Below are 9,327 nucleotides of genomic sequence, written 5' to 3'. Positions count from 1 at the left end.
CAATACAACGTTACAGGGCAGCCCAGTGAAGGAGTAACTGGGTGGCTTGGTCAGTTGGGCATCTGACTCTTGATTTCTGCTCAGGTCATGATCTCAGGGTAGTGGGATCCAGCCCCTCATAGGGCTCCATGCTCCCCCTGATTGTGTGCTCTCGCTCTCTCAAATAAAATCTTAAAAAAAAAAAAGGCAGCCAAAGGGAAAGGCACCCAGAGGCATCTATAGACATCCCAGAAAAGTGTTCCCGAATAGCAGAGTCTGCTTTGTAGTTGCTGCTGTCTTGTTTAAATGTCATTTTGAGTATTTAATCTTAAGTGTGGGGTTGCTGGGTGGCTCAGTAGGTTAAGCATCTGCCTTTAGCTCAGGTCATAATCCCAGGGTCCTGGGATGGAGTCCCACATCGGGCTCCCTGATCAGTGAGGAGTCTACGTCTCCCTCTGCCCTTCTGCCCCCACACTCATGCGCGCGCTCGCTCTCTCTCTCTCTCTCTCTTGCAAAAATAAATAAATAAATAAAATCTTAAAAAAAAAGAAAATCTTAGTTTTTTTTTTTTTTAAAGATTTTATTTATTTATTTGAGAGAGAGAGTGAGAGAGAGAGCACAAGAGGGGGGAGAGGGAGAGGGAGAAGCAGACTCCCCACCGAGCAGGGAGCCTGATGCGGGACTCGATCCTGGGACTCCAGGGTCATGACCTGAGCCGAAGGCAGTCGCTTAACCAACTGAGCCACCCAGGCGCCCCAGAAAATCTTAGTTTTGAAGAGCAAGCAGAGGAATATTCTTGTATAGTCTAGCACAGATATGAGAGCAGAGTTTTAGAGAAAAAGTCTAAATTGTCAAGTAAATTAATTTTAACAAAAGCTTATTGTCTCTCTAGAGAAACCTTTACAGAGGCATAAACAATCCTTTACAGAGTTATAACCTCTGTTTTAAGTTGCCTATTACTGATAATTACCAATCTGTATTCAATTAGATTTTTCATTTGTGTTTAGCTATCAGTTAAATATCCATTATGTGCTAACCACTGTATGTCCATGGTCGCCTCATTTAATAATCTAAACAACCCTGTAAAGTGATCACTCTTGGGTTATTTGCTCTAGGTCACAGTTAATAAGTACCAGAACCAAGATTCAGTCTTAGGCCTTGCTTGCTCCAAAGTACTTGCGTTTAACTATTCTAAGTGCTTCAACTCATAGAACAAAGTACATAACAACTTACTTTCCTTAGTCATTATGGAAAATATGCCGAATCCATCTTTCATCAACACCAAAGGAGTTTGTCTTTAAAAAAAACCAACCGCTCTCCACGGTGATATATCACCAAGGCCTGCTCATGATGAAACAATGGGTCAGATTATCTCCAGCACGTCCAGGTCATCAAAGGCCTCAGCATGCCTCATTCATAGTTCAACGGCAAGTCACAAAGGACTCCATGCATCCCAAACTGCCGAAGATGGATAACATCCCCCGTTCCGTGTTTCCTGACATTGGTTGTGAGGGGATTCACACAGCACAGGATTATTAAGCAGGATTCAGTCCCACCAGACAGTGCTAGAAGAGTTCCCTGATACACAAAGCACCTTGCCACGTATATGTGAGGAGAAGAGTAAAAGGGTGCTGGAAGGGATTTAATTCAGAGGTTCTGGAGGGAATAGGATGGGCTGGTCTTCCCAATTTTCTTGTGAATTTCCAATGAAAGGGCTTTAGAGCCAGGTTAATAAATTACTTTCTCAACCCCCACTTACCAATAGTCTCAACTGTCACCCATCCAGTGAAACCATTGCAGGGAAAATATATTTACCTAAATCCTAAATCTCTCGTGAACGTCGTAGATGCCTACATAAAAGTATGGAAATATGTCATATATATTTGTCTTCGAATCTTCTGGGCTTAACCCTTTCTTTTACTGTATAATTGTCAAGTTCCTATGTCATGTCCTTATGCCACACACTGATCTAGGTGCTGAGGATACAATGGTAGACAAGACAAAGTACCTGCCCTCATAGAGCTTAGATTCCAGTGGGGGAGAGAGAAAGAAAATAGAATAAAATATTTCAACTTTCAACTCAGATTTATTTATTTATTTTAGAGAGAGAGCGTGCGCACAGGGGGAGGGGCAGAGGGAGAGGGAGAGAGAATCTTCAAGCAGACTCCCTGCTGAGTGTGGAGCCCGATGCAGGGCTCGATCTCACGACCCTGAGATCATGACCTGAGCCAAAACCAAGAGTTGAGTGCTTAACCAACTGAGCCACCCTGGTGCCCCAAAATACTTCAACTTTTTATATATGCTATGAAGGAAACAAACTGGGGACTAAAAGCATAACTGAGGAGGGTCATCTTTAAGTAGGATGATAAGAGAAGGACTCTCGGCAGCTAGGACAAGCGGGGCTAAAGGGAAAGAAGAAGGTGGTCATGGGAACAGTGGAACAGAAACCCACAGGAAGTCTCTTTTAACCGCATTAAGACAACATGTGTGAGGATACTCTTTGACATTTTGTGATAGGAAGAAAAGATGATAATGTAGATGTTCATCACTAGGGAAGTGGGTAAATAAAATGGATGCACAGTTGATCCTTGAAGGGTGCAGGGGTTAGGGGTGCTGACCCCCACTGCACATTTGAAAATCTGTGTGTAACTTTTGACTCCCTCAAAACTTAACTACTCATAGCCTACTGTGGACAGGAAACCTTACGGATAACATCAACAGTCCATTAACACATTTTGTATGTTACATGTATTATACAATGTATTCTTTTTTTTTTTTTTTTTTAAATTTTTTTTTTTTTTTTTTTTTTGAGAGAGAATGAGAGAGAGCGAGCACATGAGAGGGGGGAGGGTCAGAGGGAGAAGCAGACACCCTGCCGAGCAGGGAGCCCGATGCGGGACTCGATCCAGGGACTCCAGGATCATGACCTGAGCCGAAGGCAGTTGCTTAACCAACTGAGCCACCCAGGCGCCCTATACAATGTATTCTTACAGTAAAGTAAGCTAGAGAAAAAATGTTAAGGAAATCATAAGGAAAATACATTTATGGTACTGTACTGTGTTTATTGAAAAAACCCGTGTATAGGTAGACCCACACAGTTCAAACCTGTGTTGTTCAAGAGTCAACTGTATACTACACATACGTTAAAAGCAATGAACTAAATTTACATATAGCAATACAGACCTGAGAACTTAACATGGAGTGAAAAAGAAAATGCGATTGATAACACAATGTCATTTTTGCTGTTTTTAAAAAACCACAACTATGCTACATGTTTTCAAGGGTACATATATAAATAAGTGACTTATTTGGTCACTTTGGGGTAGATTGAAAGGACAACATATTAAATGCACTAGTTGCTTCTTAGAGTTCTAAACTTTAGCATCAGGGAGCGCTGAGGCTATACATTCAGTTTCCTTTGCAGCTTTGCTCCCCCTAACGTTAGATCCTGAGTCTTATTTTCAATACAATCTTCCCTGTGGCTGTAAAAGTTCTCTGACTCTACGGTTGGCTGACCTGACCTTGCCAAGTTCCTTCTTCAAGGCTTTTTTTTTTTTTTTAAGATTTTTATTTATTTATTTTAGAGAGAGAGAGCATGAGCAGGGGGAGCAGAGGGAGGGGCAGAGGAAGAGGGAGACAGAGAATCCCCAGCAGACTCTGCACTGAGCGTGGAGCCCGACTCGGGGCTCGATCCCAGGACCCTGGATCATGACCTGAGCTGAAACCAAGAGTCGGACACTTACCCAACTGAGCCACCCAGGTGCCCCCCTTCTTCAAGGCTTTTAAAACAGTTAGAAAATATTCTAGAAGCAGTATGGCCAGACATTTGAGCTGAAAGTCCGATAATATACAGCGTACAAGGCCATCCATTGTAACTTTTTCTGTGATTATTTTATCTTCATTAATCAAAAAATGTGTTACCACTTTCTTTGATGTTAGTTGAAGAAATCACGCATCTCTTATGCTCAGTGCTTAGAATATGCTGGTTTATAACTGAGTTTCCATCATTTTTTATATTTAATGAATAATTGCATGCATTACTAAGAGCTACGAAGAATTTTTCTTTGTTTAATGAATGTCAGTTGTTCAGAAAATTCATCACAAAATTTACACTTGCGTTTTGGCATTTTGGAGTTCATATATATATATATATATATATATATATATATATATATATATATACATATAGAAAAGGGGATGACAGCAATAACCACAAAAGTTAGAAAAATTGAGTTTGAGCATCTCAAAGCTGCATTCGTGCATCTGCCACCCACAAGCCTGAACTAATAACAAATTGTAATTGGAGTTGATCTAGCCAAAAGATTGTGAATTCACCATAAGTTGAATTTGTTATCTGATGCAAAAAAAAAAAGTGAACTTCCTGTTTGCTTCCAAGGGAGAGCTGTACTTGCAAGGGACAGTCTCCCCAAACACAGCCAGTGCTGGTCTTACCTAAGTTTTTGGGAGCCTTGCATGTAGGTATTGGAGGGTTTCAGAAGCAGAGGTGTTTAAGAACTGAAGGACTTTCAAAGGTGCTAGTGTGGTTATACTGGAATAAGGTTGCAATGGTTGTTTTTTCTTGTAATATTTTTGTCTGGCTTTGCTATTAGGGTAATTCTGGCCTAATAGCCAGAAAGCATTCCCCCTTCCTCTATTTCCTAGAAAAGTTTGTGAAGGAATTATTTCTTCAAGTGTTTGCTAAAATGTACCAGTGAAGCCATCTGGGCCTTAGCTTTTCTTTGTAGAAAGGTTTTTTTTAATTATTAATTTCATTTCCTTACTTTTTGTAGGTCTATTTTGATTATCCTGTTCTTCCTGAGTCAGTTTCAGTACTTTATGTCTTTCTAGGAATTTTCCCATTTCATCTCAGTTTAATTTGTTGGCATAATATTGTTCACTGTATTTTTTTCATAATTCTTTTAATTTTTCTAGGGCTAATGGTGTCATCCTTTCATTCCTGATTTTGGTGATGTGTTTCCTCTCTCTCTCTCTGTTGGTCTAGTTAAGGTTTGACAATTTTGTTGCTCCTTTCAGCGAACCAACTTTTGGTTTAATTTATTTTCTCACTATTTTTCTATTTTCTATTTCATTAATTCCCACTCTAGTATGTGATCTCCCTATTTTCCACTGATTTCACGCTCAATAATTTAAGCTTTTGTCTTCAGAATCTAGATACAGAAGAGAAAAGCTTAAATTATTGATGTGTGATCTTTCTTCTTTGCTGATATATGTGCTTAAAGCTATACTTTTCTAAGTACTGCTTTAGCTGCATCCCATAAAGTTTGATATATTGTGATTTCCTTTTCTTTCAGTTCTAAAGACTTTCTAATTTAACTTTCTAATTTAACTTCTTTGGCTCATGGGTTATTTAGAAATGTGTTGTTTAATTTACAAATGTTTATGGATTTTCCATTTTTTTAAAAAGATTTTATTTATTTATTTGACAGAGAGAGACACAGCGAGAGAGGGAACACAAGCAAGGGGAGTGGGAGAGGGAGAAGCAGGCTTCCCGCTGAGCAGGGAGCCCGATATGGGGCTCGATCCCAGGACCCTGGGATCATGACCTGAGCCGAAGGCAGACGCTTAACGACTGAGCCACCCAGGTGCCCCAGATTTTCCATTTTTTGAAAATTGTTGATTTCTAATTTCATTCCCTTATAGTCAGAATATGCTTTATATGATTTCAATTATTTTAAATTTATTGAGACTAGTTTTATGGCCAAGCATAAATTAGATACATAATAGATCATGGTCTATCATAGAGAATGTTTCTTGTGCAACTGAAAAAAATGTATATTCCCCTGCTGTTGGCTGGGATTTTCTATAAGTGCCAATTAAGTCAAGCAGACTGAGAGTACTAAAGTCTCCCTTCAACTCATTCATTTTTTGTATCATATATTTTAGGCTCTCTTGTTAGATGGATCTATGTTTATGATTGTCTTTTCTTCCGGATGAATGATCTCTTTTTTAATATTATAAAATGTTTCTTTTTGTCCCTAGTAACCTTTTCCCCTTAATTTTGTTTGACATTAGTATAGCCACTGTAACTCTCTTTTGCTAACTATTTACATTGTCTATCTTTTTCCATCCTTTTAGTTTTAACCTATTTGTATATTTGACTTTAGCGAGTCTCTTGTAGACAGCACATGGTTAGATTCTGCTTTTTTGAAACCCAGTCTGGCAATTTCTGCCTTTTTATTGGAGTGTTTAATCCACTGGATTTACATCTGTCATTTTGTCATTTGTTTTCTCTATATAGCTTTTTTGTGCCTTTGTCCTCTAATTGCCTTCTTTTGTGTTAAATAGATGTTTTCAGGTGTACCATTTTTCTTTTTTGTTAAAAAAAATTTATATATTTGGGAACTGGAGGGTATTATGCTAAGCAAAATAAGTCAATCAGAGAAAGACAATTATCATATGATTTCATTCATATGTGGAATTTAAGAAACAAAACAGAGGATCATAGGGAAAGGAGAGAAAAATAAAATAAAACAAAAACAGAGAGGGAGACAAACCATAAAAGACTCTTAACTATAGGAAACAAACTAAGGGTTGCTGGAGGGGAGAAGGGTGGGGGGATGGGGTAACTGGGTGATGGGCATTAAGGAGGGCACGTGATGTAATGAGCACTGAATGTTATACGCAACTGATGAATAACTGAACTCTACCTTTGAAACTAATGATACACTATATGTTAATTAATTGAATTTAAATAAAAAAACTTTTAAAAAGGAAAAAAGAAAAAAGAAATGGTAGTTAAATGTAGTTAAGCAATCACTAATGTTCAATAATTAACTTCTAGACTTTATAAGAAATGTTATTTTGTTCCAGTGTAAAGAATTAGTAAAATAACTCTGGTAAAAAATGAGTTATTATACAGTACTATTCCAAATAAATGATTTTTATAATAAAAAAACTATATATTTGGAGTTCTTTTTAATGGATGCTCTGGGGAAAACAATATGCATTTTAACTTAAAAAACAATTTCAGATGAATATTAACTTAATTCCAATAGTATACAGAAACTACTGCAATATAGTTCTCTTCCTACCTCCTCTGTAGTATTGTTATGCAAATTCCATCCTTATACATTATGAGCCTAACAATAGCTTTGTAATTATGGCTTTATGCAGTTGTCTTTTAAATTATTTGAGATGAAAAGAGTATACATCATATCAATAGAATATAGAACAAAGTAAAGAACAAAACACTCATGATCATTTCAGTGGACAGAAGCATTTGACAAAATCCAACATGATGAAAACACTCACAAACTCTGAATAGAAGGAAACATCCTCATTCTTAATCTCAGGAAACAAACTGAGGGTTGCTGGAGTGGCGGGTGGGGTGGGAGGGATGGGGTGACTGGGTGATGGACACTGGGGAGGGTATGTGTTCTGGTAAGCGCTGTGAATTGTGCAGGACTGTTGAATCTCAGATCTGTACCTCTGAAACAAATAATGCAATATATGTTAAGAAAGAAAAAAAGAAGAAGAAGAATGTAGCAGGAGGGGAAGAATGAAGGGGGGGAAATCGGAGGGGGAGAAGAACCATGAGAGACGATGGACTCTGAAAAACAAACTGGGGGTTCTAGAGGGGAGGGGGTTGGGAGGATGGGTTAGCCTGGTGATGGGTATTGAGGAGGGCACGTTCTGCATGGAGCACTGGGTGTTATGCACAAACAATGAATCATGGAACACTATATCTAAAACTAATGATGTAATGTATGGGGATTAACATAACAATAAAAAAAAATTAAAAAAAAAAAAAAAAAAAAGAAGGAAACATCCTCAACCTGATAAAGATCATCCTTGAAAACCCATAGTTTTTTATCTTGATGAAGTCCCAAAAGTTCATTTTTGCTTTTGTTTCACTAGCTTTTGGAGATGTATCTTGAAAGAAGTTGCTGTGGGCGATGTCAGAGAGGTTACTGCCTATGTTCTCCTCTAGGATTTGGATGGATTCCTGTCTCACATTGAGGTCTTTCATCCACTTTGAGTTTATCTTTGTGAATGGTGTTAGAGAATGGTCGAGTTTCATTCTTCTGCATGTGGCTGTCCAATTTTCCCAGCACCATTTATTGAAGAGACTGTCTTTTTTTTTTAATTTTTTTATTGTTATGTTAATCACCATACATTACATCATTAGTTTTAGATGTAGTGTTCCATGATTCATTGTTTGTGCATAACACCCAGTGCTCCATGCAGAACGTGCCCTCTTTAATACCCATCACCAGGCTAACCCATCCTCCCACCCCCCTCCCCTCTAGAATCCTCAGTTTGTTTTTCAGAGTCCATCGTCTCTCATGGTTCGGAAGAGACTGTCTTTTTTCCATTGCATGTTTTTTCCTGCTTTGTCAAAGATTATTTGACCATAGAGTTGAGGGTCCATATCTGGGCTCTCTATTCTGTTCCATTGGTCTATATGTCTGTTTTTGTGCCAGTACCATGCTGTCTTGATGATCACAGCTTTGTAATATAGCTTGAAATCGGGCAACGTGATGCCCCCAGCTTTGTTTTTCTTTTTCAACATTTCCTTGGCGATTCGGGGTCTTTTCTGATTCCATACAAATTTTAGGATTGTTTGTTCCAGCACTTTGAAAAATGTCATTGGAATTTTGATCAGGATGGTATTGAAGGTATAGATTGCTCTGGGTAGCATAGACATTTTAACAATGTTTATTCTTCCAATCCATGAGCATGGAATATTTTTCTATCTTTTTGTGTCTTCTTCGATTTCTTTCATGAGTGTTTTGTAGTTCCTAGAGTATAGATCCTTTACCTCTTTGGTTAGGTTTATTCTGAGGTATTTTATGGTTTTTGGTGCTATTGTAAATGGAATCGTTCCTCTAATTTCTCTTTCTACAGTCGTGTTGTTAGTGTATAAGAAAGCAACTGATTTCTGTGCATTGATTTTGTATCCTACCACATTACTGAATTGCTGTATGCGTTCTAGTAATTTGGGGGTGGAGTATTTTGGGTTTTCCACATAAAGTATCATGTAGTCTGCAAAAAGAGAGAGTTTGACTTCTTCTTTGCCAATTTAAATGTCTTTTATTTCTTTTTGTTGTCTGATTGCTGTTGCTAGGACTTCTAGTACTATGTTGAACAACAGTGGCGAGAGTGGGCATCCTTGATGTGTTCCTGATCTTAAGGGAAAGGCTCTCAGCTTTTCCCCATTGAGGATGATATTCGCTGTGGGTTTTTCATAGATGGATTTTATGAACTTGAGGAATATTCCCTCTATCCCTATACTCTGGAGAGTTTTAATCAGGAAAAGATGTTGTATTTTGTCAAATGCTTTTTCTGCATCAATTGAGAGGACCATATGGTTCTTCTCCCTCCTCT

The sequence above is a fragment of the Phoca vitulina genome, unplaced genomic scaffold (assembly GCF_004348235.1).
Source record: "Phoca vitulina isolate PV1807 unplaced genomic scaffold, GSC_HSeal_1.0 scaffold87, whole genome shotgun sequence".
NCBI classification, from domain to species: Eukaryota; Metazoa; Chordata; class Mammalia; order Carnivora; family Phocidae; genus Phoca; species Phoca vitulina.
The sequence above is the reverse complement of the archived record's forward strand: the minus strand, read 5'-3'. Positions refer to the sequence as shown.